The sequence below is a fragment of the Phascolarctos cinereus genome, unplaced genomic scaffold (genome assembly GCF_003287225.1).
Source record: "Phascolarctos cinereus isolate Bilbo 61053 unplaced genomic scaffold, phaCin_HiC Scaffold_9;HRSCAF=440, whole genome shotgun sequence".
In the NCBI taxonomy this organism is placed as follows: Eukaryota; Metazoa; Chordata; class Mammalia; order Diprotodontia; family Phascolarctidae; genus Phascolarctos; species Phascolarctos cinereus.
In genome coordinates, this window is record NW_027556402.1 from 114,354,536 (window position 1) to 114,367,187 (window position 12,652).

Here is a 12,652-nt window from a genome sequence, read left to right on the forward strand (position 1 = left end):
ATCATACCTATCAGATTGGCCAACATGACAAAACAGGAAAATGTAAATGTTGGAGAAGATGTGGGAAAATTGGAACATTAATGCATTGTTGGTGGAGTTGTGAAATGATTCAACCATTTTGGAGAACAATTTGGAAGTATGCCCAAAGGACTATAAAAATGTGCATGCCCTTTGACCCAGCAATAGCACTTCTAGGGCTGTATCCCAAAGAGATCATAAAAATGGGAAAAGAACGCAGATGTACAAAAATATTTATAGCAGCTCTTTTTGTGGTGGAAAAGCATTGGAAATTGAGAGGATGCTCATCAACTGGGAAATAGCTGAAGAAGTTGTGGTATATAAATGCAATGGAATACTATTGTGCTATAAGAAATGATGAGCAGCCAGACTTCCACTTCCGGGAGCCAACATGGTGGAGTGAAAAGGTAGTCACTCTCACTCTCCCCTATCAACCTCTGAAAACCCAGAAAATATCACCCCAGGAAAAAAACCCTGGAACACCTGAACTAGAAGAAAGACAGGGAGCAGCAGTGCAGCAGCCCAGCAAACAGGTCTCCCAGTGCCTCAGCAAAAATAAGGGAGGCAGAACTACAAGGGGCCCCAGGTGGATAAGTACCCTCAGCATTCATCTGAAAGGAGGTGAAGAAAACAACCTAAAGGCTTCCTAAAGCCTGAGCCTTGCTGATTCCAACCCAACACCAGGTGAGCTGTCGGAGCCCTGCAGCCTCCAATTGTGAAGAAATCCTGAAGCTCAGGTGGTAGAGCAGGCAAACACCAACACTTGGACCTCCGAGTGCCTCAGTGGGGTGGGGGGAATCGGTGGAAACTAGCTCAGAAAACCACCAGGTGCCTCAGCACTCTACCTCAAAGGAATCTCCCGGTGCATTAGCAGAAATGAGGGAGACAACACTGCAGGGGCCCCAGGCAGATAAACACCCTGCAGCACCCATCTAAAAGGAGCTGAAGAAAGCTAAAGGAAAGGAAAAGCAGGCAACCTAGAATTGCCTGAAAGTTCCAGCCTTGCTGATTCCAGCCCAAACAAGGTAAGCTGCCAGAAACCTACAGCCTCCAATTCCCAGCATAAGAGGCCTCAGCACGCAAAACCAGTGACCGAGACCTGGGCTCCCAACACAAGAAGCTTGGGTTAGTACCCTCTGTTCCCCAGCAGGAGAGCTCAATCTCTTTAAAGGCCAGGGAATAAAGAAACACCATGAGTAAAAAGAAACGTACCATAGATTCATATTATGAGAAGAGTGAAGATCAAGACAGAAATTCTGAAGAGGACAACATTGTCAACAAACCCACATCTGCAACAACAAAAGGGAATATGAACTGGTCTGAAGCCCAAAAAGCCTTCTTAGAAGAGCTCAAGAAGGATTTTAATAGTCAAATGAGAGAGGTAGAAGAGTCCTTCAAAAATACAATTGGCCAATTGGAAAAAAAATACACTGAAGAAAACAAGTCCCTAAAAAACACAATTGGCCATTGAAGAAGGAAGTACAAAAACTAACAGAAGAAAACAATCTGTTAAAAACTAGAATTGGAAAAATGGAAACTAATGTCTCTATGAGAGAGCAAGAATCAGTCAAACAGAAACAAAAAAATGAAAAAAAGATGAAAATGTAAAATACCTCATCAATAAAACAACCGACCTGGAAAATCGACTCAGGAGAGACAATTTAAAAATTATTGGACTACCTGAAAATCATGATGAAAAAAAGAGCCTGGACAGTATCTTTCAGGAAATCATAAAGGAAAACTGCCTGAAGTCCTAGAACCAGAAGGGAAAATAACCATAGAAAGAATCCACCGATCACCACCTGAAAGAGATCCCAAATTGACAATGCAAAGGAATATAATAGCAAAATTCCAAAATTACCAGATGAAAGAGAAGGTGCTGCAAGCAGCCAGAAAGAAACAATTTAAATATCATGGAACCACAGTCAGGATTACACAGGACCTTGCAGCTTCTACATTAAAAGACCGCAGGGCATGGAACATGATATTCCGTAAGGCAAAGGAGCTTGGAATGCAGCCAAGGATCAATTACCCAGCAAAAATGAGCATCATTTTTCAAGGGAGGAGGTGGATATTCAATGAAATAGGAGACTTCCAAACTTTCCTGATAAAAAGACCAGAGCTCAACAAAAAATTTGATCTTCAAGTACAGACTCAAGAAGATTAAAAAGGTAAATGGGACAGAAGATACAATATGTTGTTAATAAGGGGGGGGCTGTTTAAACCCCTACAAGGGAATATGAGACTTGCAACCCTGAGAACTGTATTGTTATTACACCTTGTTAAAGGAGTATACATAAAGAGGGTGGATATTAGTTGACTTTGATGTAATGATAAAAAAAAATCTAATCAATGGGTTAAATGGATCCAAATAAGTGGATCAATCTGATCTTAGAAAATGTACTGAGAAAGGAGGAGGCAGACAAGGGTAAATTACATTACAGGAAAAGAACAAAATCCTATTACAGCAGAGGGAAAGAAGGGGGGTGAGCATTGTTTGAACCTTACTCTCATCAGATTTGGCTCAAGAAGGGCATAATATAATCAGTTAGGTATAGAAATCTAACTTGCCCTATAGGCAGTAGGAGGGAAAAGGGGAAAGAAAAGGGAGGGGGAAAGAAAAGGAGGGAGGGAAGAAGGAGGGAAGAAGCAGTAAGACTAAAGGGAAGAAAAGGGAAAGGGATAATAAAAGGGGGAGGGACTGAAGGAGGTGGTGGTCAAAAGCAAAACACTAGTGAAGGGGGAAAGGAAAAAGGAGAAAGAAAAGCATAAATGGGGGAAAAGGATGGAGAAAAAGACACAGATAGTAATCATAACTGTGAATGTGAATGGGATGAACTCTCCCATAAAACGGAAACGGATTGCAGAATGGATTAAAAACCATAATCCTACAATATGTTGTTTACAGGAAACACATTTGAAAAAGAGTGACACATACAGGGTAAAGGTAAAAGGCTGGAGCAGAATATATTATGCTCAGCTGAAGTAAAAAAGCAGGGGTAGCAATCCTGATCTCAGACAAAGCAAAAGCAAAAATAGATCTAATCAAAAGAGATAAGGAAGGAAACTACATCCTGCTAAAAGGCACCATAGACAATGAAGTAATATCATTACTAAACATATATGCACCAAATGGTATAGCATCCAAATTCTTACAGGAGAAGTTCAGGGAGTTACAGGAAGAAATAGACAGCAAAACTATACTAGTGGGGACCTGAACCTCCCCTCTCAGCACTAGATAAGTCTAACCACAAAATAAACAAGAAAGAAGTTAAGGAGGTGAATAGAACATTAGAAAAGTTAGGTATGATAGACCTCTGGAGAAAACTGAATGGGGATAGAAAGGAATATACTTTTTTCTCAGCAGTACATGGCACATACACAAAAATTGACCATGTACTAGGGCATAAAAACCTCACAATCCAATGCAGAAAGGCAGAAATATTAAATGCATCCTTTTCAGATCATGATGCAATAAAAATTATATGTAATAAAGGGCCATGGAAAGATAGACTAAAAAATAATTGGAAACTAAATAATCTAATCCTAAAAAATGATTGGGTCAAACAACAAATCATAGAAACAATCAATAATTTCATTCAAGAGAATGACAATAATGAGACAACATACCAAAACCTATGGGATGCAGCGAAAGCAGTTCTTAGGGGAAGTTTTATATCTCTAAATGCTTACATAAATAAAATAGAAAAAGAGGAGATTAATGAATTGGGCATACAACTAAAAAAACTAGAAAAAGAACAAATTAAAAATCCTCAACTAAACACCAAATTAGAAATATTGAAAACCAAAGGAAAAATTAGTAAAATGGAAATTAAGAAAACTATTGAACTAATAAATAAAATAAGAGCTGGTTTTATGAAAAAACCAATAAAATAGATAAGCCTTTGGTTAATTTAATTAAAAAAAGAAAGAAGAAAACCAAATTACTAGTATCAAGAATGAAAAGGGGAAGCTACCACCAAGGAAGAGGAAATTAAAACAATAATTAGGAATTATTTTGCCCAACTATATGCCAACAAATTTGACAATCTTAGTGAAATGGATACATAGTTACAAAAATATAACTTGCCCAGATTAACAGAAAAAGAAGTAAAATACTTAAATAACCCCATCTCAGAAAAAAGAAATTGAATAAGCCATTGATGAATTCCATAGGAAAAAATCTCCAGGGCCAGATGGATTTACATGCGAATTCTATCAAACATTTAAAGAACAATTAATTCCAATACTATATAGACTATTTGGGAAAATAGGTGAAGAAGGAGTCTTACCAAATTCTTTTTATGATACAAATATGGTGTTGATACCTAAACCAGGAAGAGTCAAAATAGAGAAAGAAAATTATAGACCAATTTCTCTAATGAATATAGATGCAAAAATTTTAAACAAAATACTAGCAAGTAGATTGCAGCAACTTATCACAAGAATAATACACTATGACCAGGTAGGATTTATACCAGGAATGCAGGGTTGGTTCAATATTAGGAAAACTATCAGCATCATTGAGCATATCAACACAAAACCAACAGAAACCACATGATCATCTCAATAGATGCAGAAAAAGCTTTTGATAAAATACAACACCCATTCCTATTAAAAACACTAGAAAGCATAGGTATAAATGGAGTCTTCCTTAAAATAATAAATAGCATTATCTAAAACCTTCAGCAAGCATTATATGTAATGGGGACAGGCTAGAAGCATTTCCAATAAGATCGGGGTGAAACAAGGATGTCCATTATCACCACTGTTATTCAATATTGTACTGGAAACCTTAGCTTTAGCAATAAGAGAAGAAAAAGAAATTGAAGGCATTAGAATAGGCAAAGAAGAAACAAAGCTATCACTCTTTGCAGATGACATGATGATATACTTAGAGAATCCTAGAGAATCAAGTAAAAAACTACTTGAAATAATAAACAACTTTAGCAAAGTTGCAGGCTATAAAATAAACCCACATAAATCATCAGCATTTCTATATATTACCAACAAAGCCCAACAGCAAGAGATAGAAAGAGAAATCCCATTTAAACTTACTGTAGACATTATAAAATATTTAGGAGTCTACCTCCCGAAACAAACCCAGGAACTCTATGAACACAATTACAAAACACTTTTCACACAAATAAAATCAGATCTAAATAATTGGAAAAACATCAGTTGCTCATGGGTAGGCCGAGCTAATATAATAAAAATGACAATCCTACCTAAGCTAATTTACTTATTCAGTGCCATACCAATCAAACTACCCACAAATTATTTTATAGAGTTAGAAAAAATAATAACAAGATTCATTTGGAAAAACAAAAGGTCCAGAATATCAAAGGAACTAATGAAAAGAAATGCAGGGGAAGGTGGCCTAGCAATTCCAGATCTTAAATTGTATTATAAAGCAGCAATCATCAAAACTGCTTGGTACTGGCTAAGAAATAGGGAGGTGGATCAGTGGAATAGGTTAAATATGCAAGACACAGTAGTCAATGACTATAGTAATCTATTATTTGATAAACCCAAAGACCCCAGCTTCTGGGATAAGAACCCACTCTTTGAAAAAAACTGCTGGGAAAACTGGAAAAGAGTATGGCAGAAACTAGGCATAGACCCAAATCTCACACCATATACCAAAATAAAGTCAAAATGGGTTCATGACTTAGATATAAAGGCTGATACCATAAGTAAACTGGGAGAACAAGGAATAGTTTACCTATCAGATCTATGGAGAACAGAAGAATTCATGACCAAACAGGAGATAGAGAACATTATGAAAAGCAAAATGGATAATTTTGATTACATTAAATTGAAAAGTTTTTGCACAAACAAAGCCAATGCAACTAAGATTAGAAGGAAGGTAGAAAATTGGGAAAGAATTTTTACAACAGTCTCTCTGATAAAGGCCTCATTTCTAAAATATATAGAGAATTAAGACAAATTTATAAGAACACAAGCCATTCCCCAATTGATAAATGGTCAAAGGATATGAACAGACAGTTCTCAGATGAAGAAATTAAAGCCATCTATAGTCATATGAAAAAATGCTCTAAATCGTTATTGATTAGAGAAATGCAAATCAAAACAACTCTGAGGTACCACATCACACCTATCAGATTGGCCAACATGACAAAACAGGAAAATGATAAATGTTGGAGAAGATGTGGGAAAATTGGAACACTAATACATTGTTGGTGGAGTTGTGAAATGATCCAACCATTTTGGAGAACAATTTGGAACTATGCCCAAAGGGCTACAAAAATGTGCATACCCTTTGATCCAGCAATAGCACTTCTAGGGCTATATCCCAAAGAGATCAAACAAATGGGAAAAGGACCCACATGTACAAAAATATTCATAGCAGCTCTTTTTGTGGTGGCAAAGAATTGGAAATTGAGAGGATGCCCATCAATTGGGGAATGGTTGAGCAAGTTGTGGTATATGAATGTAATGGAATACTATTGTGCTATAAGAAATAATAAACAGGCTGAGTTCAGAAAAACCTGGAAAGACTTATATGGTCTTATGCTGAGTGAAGTGAGCAGAACCAAGAGGACTTTGTACACAATAACAGCCAAGATTGTTAAACTGAACCCTTCTCAGCATTATGAGGATCTAAGACATCTCCAGAGGCCTCAGGATGGAAAAGGCTGTCCACATCCAAAGAAAGAACTATGGAAATTGAATCGCTATCACTTATTTTTACCTTCTGTTGAGTTTTGTTTCATCTTTCTGATGGTTCCTCCTATTGGTTTTAATTTTTTCTTACAACTTCACTAATGTGAAAATATGTTTAATGGGTATGTAAATGTAAAGCCTATATCAGATTGTGCCTCTTGGGGAGTGGGGGAGGAAGGGGGAGAAAAATCTTCAACTCAAAAGCGTATGGAAGTGATTGTTGATAAATCAAAATAAATTAATAAAATTAAAAAAAAAAAGAAATGATGAGCAGGCATACTTCAGAAAAACCTGGAAAGACTTGTATGGACTGATACTGAGTGAAGTGAGCAGAACCAGAAGAATTCTGTACACAGCAACAGCCACATTGTGAGATGACTAACATTGATAGACTTAGCCCTTCCCAGCAAATGCAAGGATCTAAGATGTTTCCGAAGGTCTCATGATGGAAAATGCTATCCACATCCAAAGAAAGAATTGTGGAGTTTGAATGCAGATTGAAGCATACTGTTTGCTATTTTTTATTCTGTTTTGTTTTATTTCCTCTTTCCGGTGGTTCCTAATTCTTCCTTGTATCATTAATATGAAAATATGTTTAATAGGAATGTATATGTATAGACTATATCAGATTCTGTGCAGTCTTGAGGAAGGAGCAGGGGGAGGGGGAGGAAAATTTAAAACTCAAAAGCTTATGGAAGGGATTGTTGAAAAATCAAAATAAATAAATTAATAAAAACGTTTAAAAAAAAAAAGAGAAGAACCCTGGAAAGAGAGTGTCTGTGGTCATCAGTGTCAAATGCTACAGAAAGGTCATGAAGATGAAGACTGAGAAGAAGCCATTTGATTTGGCAATTAAGACATAATTGGTAACCTTGGAGATAGCAGTTTCTACTGAGTCTGAGGCTGGAAGTCAAATGGCAAGAAGTTAGTGAGAGGAGAGGAAGAGGAGGCAATGGGTATAGAAGAATTTTTTTTAAAGAGTGTGAATGAGAGAAGAGATGATAGCTTTAGAGAAGGATTTCTTAATTTAGTGTATGTGAACTTAAAAATGGATAATTAGTTTCCTTTGTAATCCTATACATTTTATGTATTTTAAAATACTTTGAGAAGGGGTCCATAAGCTTCAACAGTGTGCCAAAGGAATCTGTAATACAAAGAAAGTTAAGAATCCTTCACTTAGAGGATGCCTAACATCCTTGATGTTAGGGCCATGTAATGGTGGCGGTTTTTTTGTTTTGTTTTGTTTTTGTCAATAAAGAGATCTGGACATGTTTATAGGTAGCAATAGTCAGCAGATAGGGAAATATTGTTAATTGGAGAAAGAAAGAGGAAATGGTCAAGGGGTGTGTGTGTGTGTGTGTGTGTGTGTGATCTGCTGAAAGAGATAGGAAGGGAACAATAGAAAATGTAGCACTTGTTCAGCACCAGGAGAAATAATACTTTCAGGATAGGCTAGAGCTATTTACCTATCTCAGTTTTTTGAGTATGAACGGCAGCAAGGTCCTATGTGAGGAGGGCACATAATAGACTCTTAATACATACTTATTGATTGATTGTGGATGGTGTAGGAAGCTTGAGGAGAGAAGAAAAGGTTTAGAACAGCTACTGAAATAGATGTGATAAAGTAGCGTATGGGAAGAAGAAAGGGATTGCTTTATAGCAATGAAGGCACAGCTGAAATTAGTTAACACAGATTTGTAGTCGACCCAGTTGGCATGGTTGAGTGACTTCTTTCAGTAATGTTCAGCAGCACTGGTAGCTTACTATTTTGAGTTATACTATTAAAGAGAAAGTTTGCGAGGTTTTTTTTTTAAGGGAAGTAGTGATCAATGAGTTGTTATGTCTTTTTCAAGAATAGGCTATGCTTTATGAGCTTGACTTTATTTGTTCACATGGTTACCAGAATGGTAATTTGTCCCAGGGAGAATACTTTATTTCCTCCCTTCCTCCTATTAAATTTTATTTGAAAAATTTTTTTAACATTTATTTTCTTAGTTTGAGTATTGAATTCTCTCTCTCCCTCAAGTTCTCCCCAACCCATTCATAAGGCAATATGACATATATGAAGTTAGGCAAACATATTTCCATATTAGCTATGTTTTAAAAAAAAAAGAAAGTAAAAGAAATATGCTTTAATCTGTTTTCAGAGGTCACCAGTTCTCTCTCCAGAGGTGGATAGTATTTTTCATCATGAGTCCTTTGCAGTTGTTGTGGATCAGAGGCATTGGTCAGAGAAGCTAGTCTTTCACAGTTGATTATTATTAATATGTGTGTGTGTGTGTGTGTGTGTGTGTGTGTGTGTATACATACATACACACATACACACATACATATATATTTTCTTTTTTTTTAGGCAACCGGGGTTAAGTGACTTGCCCAGGCTCACACAGCTAGTGTCATGTGTTTGGTCTGAGGCTGGATTTGAATTCAGGTCCTCCTGACTTCAGGGCCAGTGCTCTATTTACTGCGCCACCTAGCTGCCCCCAATACAATATTTCTGTAACTGTGTGCAATGTTCTCCTGGTTCTGCTCACTTCACTTTGCATCAGCTCATAGAAAAACCTTCCTAGGTTTTTCTGAAACCACTCCCTTCTTTATTTCTTATAGCATAATCACATTCCTTCATAATCATATGCCATAACTTGTTCAGCCATTCCCCAATTGATGGACATCCCAGGGGAATACTTTAGACATAGTATGTCAAGATTTCATCAAAGCATAATGGAGAGATGTGGCCTGGACAATAGCTGAGTTAGGTCAATTAAGAACTGGTGGAAGAACCCAAAGAACAGTCATTTAAGGGATTGGGGGAAAAAAAACTCTTAGCAAATGTAAATTATGACAGCTCTCTGATGCTCATTACTATACTACAACAGAAAAGTGCCCTTTTCTGAATTTGGGTATAACAAAGATGGAGGGGTACCAATCTGCCTGGTTTACTCCATCAAGGTTCTCAGGGAAGCTGATTGTCCCAGACCCACTGGCTCCACTTGTTATATTAGGTTCTGAAAGGTTCTTTCTGACGTGGGTTTAGAGGGATGATTGTGTCCACCAATCAGACAGACATTGTGCCTCTGCTCCCATCTGCTACCATTCTAAGCTTTCCTTATTGCTGTTAATCAATGGCTTTTGCCCAAAGGATTATTACTTTAGGAAGGAGTTTAATGGGTTTAAACTAAAAAGGGCAATACTAATAAAGGTGTTATTCAAATGCTATAGGCTGCATATTTCCTTTGATACCAAGTATAATATTTCAGATAGTAAAAATACCAGTGGAGTGGATGTCCCTTTCCTTCTTGGTTGAGGACTGGGTTATAGTGTCTATAGGAATCAAGATCACCTGGTTATAAATGTCCTGGCTCTCACATGTAACACAAGCCCCAGAGAAACAATCTTTTAACCTTCCAGTCAGATCAGTAGCTTGAAAGTCAGAAATCCTTTCTGCTTTTCCCTTGGATCCATTCTGGCCACTAGTTTCTTTGCTGCTTGGTGAGATTCAGGAGGTACTCAGACACTGGAGAAAGGATTGCTGCCATGACAATGACCTTCCCTTCTTCTCCTCTTTCCTCTACTCAATTACCCCTACTTGAAGCTTCACCTTCATTGGGAAAGGTCAAGGCTTGACCCATTCTCAGCCAGATTGGCCCAGAATCTGGTAGCAGGAAGATCAGCATTGCTGTTTCCATTTTTGATCCATTTGGAAAAAAACAAATCCATGCGTGGGGATGTGTGCCTTCACGGCACCACCCTCCATATAGCCTCTCTCCTGGTGCTGTGTTTTCCATTAGGGCACAAAAAGCCGCCTCAGTCTGTCAGAGTCTTGGCAAGGGCCAGAATGCTCCTGTTATATCAGATTATGTATGAAGTCAAGAAGTTATTTGTTCTGTTTACATACACATTCAAATAAATGCTTACAATAGAAGAAACCACATTTTAAAAACTGTTTGTTAAGTACTTTTCAAGATGAAGGATTTATTTTTTAGACTTGTGATTTCAGTGGTATAGGGGCCTTCATGACACAATCTCTCTGCCAATGCTTGTCAGCATCAGCAAGTACCTGGCCCTATCACTGTTTCAGCTCCACACATGCCTAAAGTTTGGGGCTCTAGACTCCCAACCCTATGGTAAAGCTAGAGAACATCTTTCTCCTTTCCAACACACAAAAAGCTATTCCTTTTTATCCCAGGACCCTGAGCCTCTCCCATATGCCTTTTAGGTTTGTGTGTGTGTGTGTGTGTGTGTGTGTGTATGTGTATTTAAATATCTCTCTTGGTTCTCTGATTGGAACTTAAAATCTTAGACAGTTTCCTGGGGGGCACTAAAATATCAAATGAATTGCCAAGACTCACTAAGCTACTATATATGTCAGACACAGACTTGAAAACAAGTATCTTTCTGACTTAAGGTTAGCTCCCCACTCATTGTACCCACCACTGCCTCAGTAAAAACTGCTGTTATTCCCTTAAGAATTTTTTATTTTTTATTTTATTTATTTTTCTTTTATTATTGTTATTTTTATAACATTTATTTTTAAGCTTTGAGTTCCAAATTCTCTCCCTCTCTCCCTCCCCACCCCATCAAGAAGGCAAGCAGTTCAATATAGATCATGCGTGTGTAGCCACGCAAAACATATCTGTAATAGCTATGTTGTGAAAGAAAACATAGGCAAAAAAACTCAAGAAAAATTAAAAAAGTAAAAAAGAAAAGAAAAAAGCCCAAAGTTGCTTCAATCTGTGTTCAGATACCATCAGTTCTTCTCTGGGGATGGATAGTATTTTTTTAAAAAGTCAATTGAGGTTAAGTGGCTTGCCCAGGGTCACACAGCTAGTGTCAAGTGCTTGGTTTGAGGCTGGATTTGAACTCAGGTCCTGCTGACTTCAGGGCCAGTGTTCTATCCACTGCACCATCTAGTTACCCTGATGGATAGCATTTTTCATCCTAAGTTCTTCAGAGTTGTCTTGGATCGTTGTATTGCTGAGAATAGCTAAGTCATTCACAGCTGATCATCTTACAATTTTGCTGTTACTTTGTACCCAGTACAATAATGTGTTTTAAAAGAAAGATACATAACTAATTTTCTCAGTTCACAGTGCAGACCATTGTGCCTGGAGTCAGGAAGACAAGTTCAAATACAGTTGCAGATGCTCAATATGTGATCCTGGGCAAGTCACTTAACTTGTTTGCCTCAGTTTCCCCATCTGTAAAATGAGGATAATAACAGTACCTACCTCCTAGGGTTGTTGTGAGGATCAAGTGAGATAATAATTGTAGAGTGCTTAGCAGAGGGCCTGACACACAGGAAGTGCTATGTAAGTGTTAGCCGTTATTATCATCATCATCAACATCATCATTATTATTATTATTATTATTATTTAAGTGAATCATTGTATGCTATTTGCACTGACATTTCACTCTGTCCTCTTCTGACTCTTGAGTCTTGTTAGTGAACAGGCTCATTAATTTACCATTGGCACAAGGTCATCATGAAAGCTGGGTGTCATAATTAGAGGTTGGATTCTCAAGTTAATGCATGGGACCCAGTTTTTAGAGGGATTGCCTCTGAGAAGCAATGATGGGTTTTGACCTTTCTCTGCAGCTCTTGTGGATTCTGAAGAAATGTATTTTTTTCTTAGGTGAAGAGCAAATAGAACATTTCTTATTTTCAGTAATTCAAGAGGTTAACACAAACTACCTACAACTTGTCAGTTGATATGTTTTAGAGATTTTTTTCTTTTCAGAAGGTCTTTCACTTAACTCTTCTAGAAAATGCTAGAAGCCCCTTTCAGGCAATTTTAACAAAACAAGCCAAATGGTGATGCTGGGTTTTGAACTACACCCATAGAATGCACTGACCTTCATTTTTTGACCTTTTTCAGCAATGCAGATGGGAAAACATATTCTAAGCAACTTAGAGCTTAAACATTGTAAACTCTTAATTTTGAAAAAA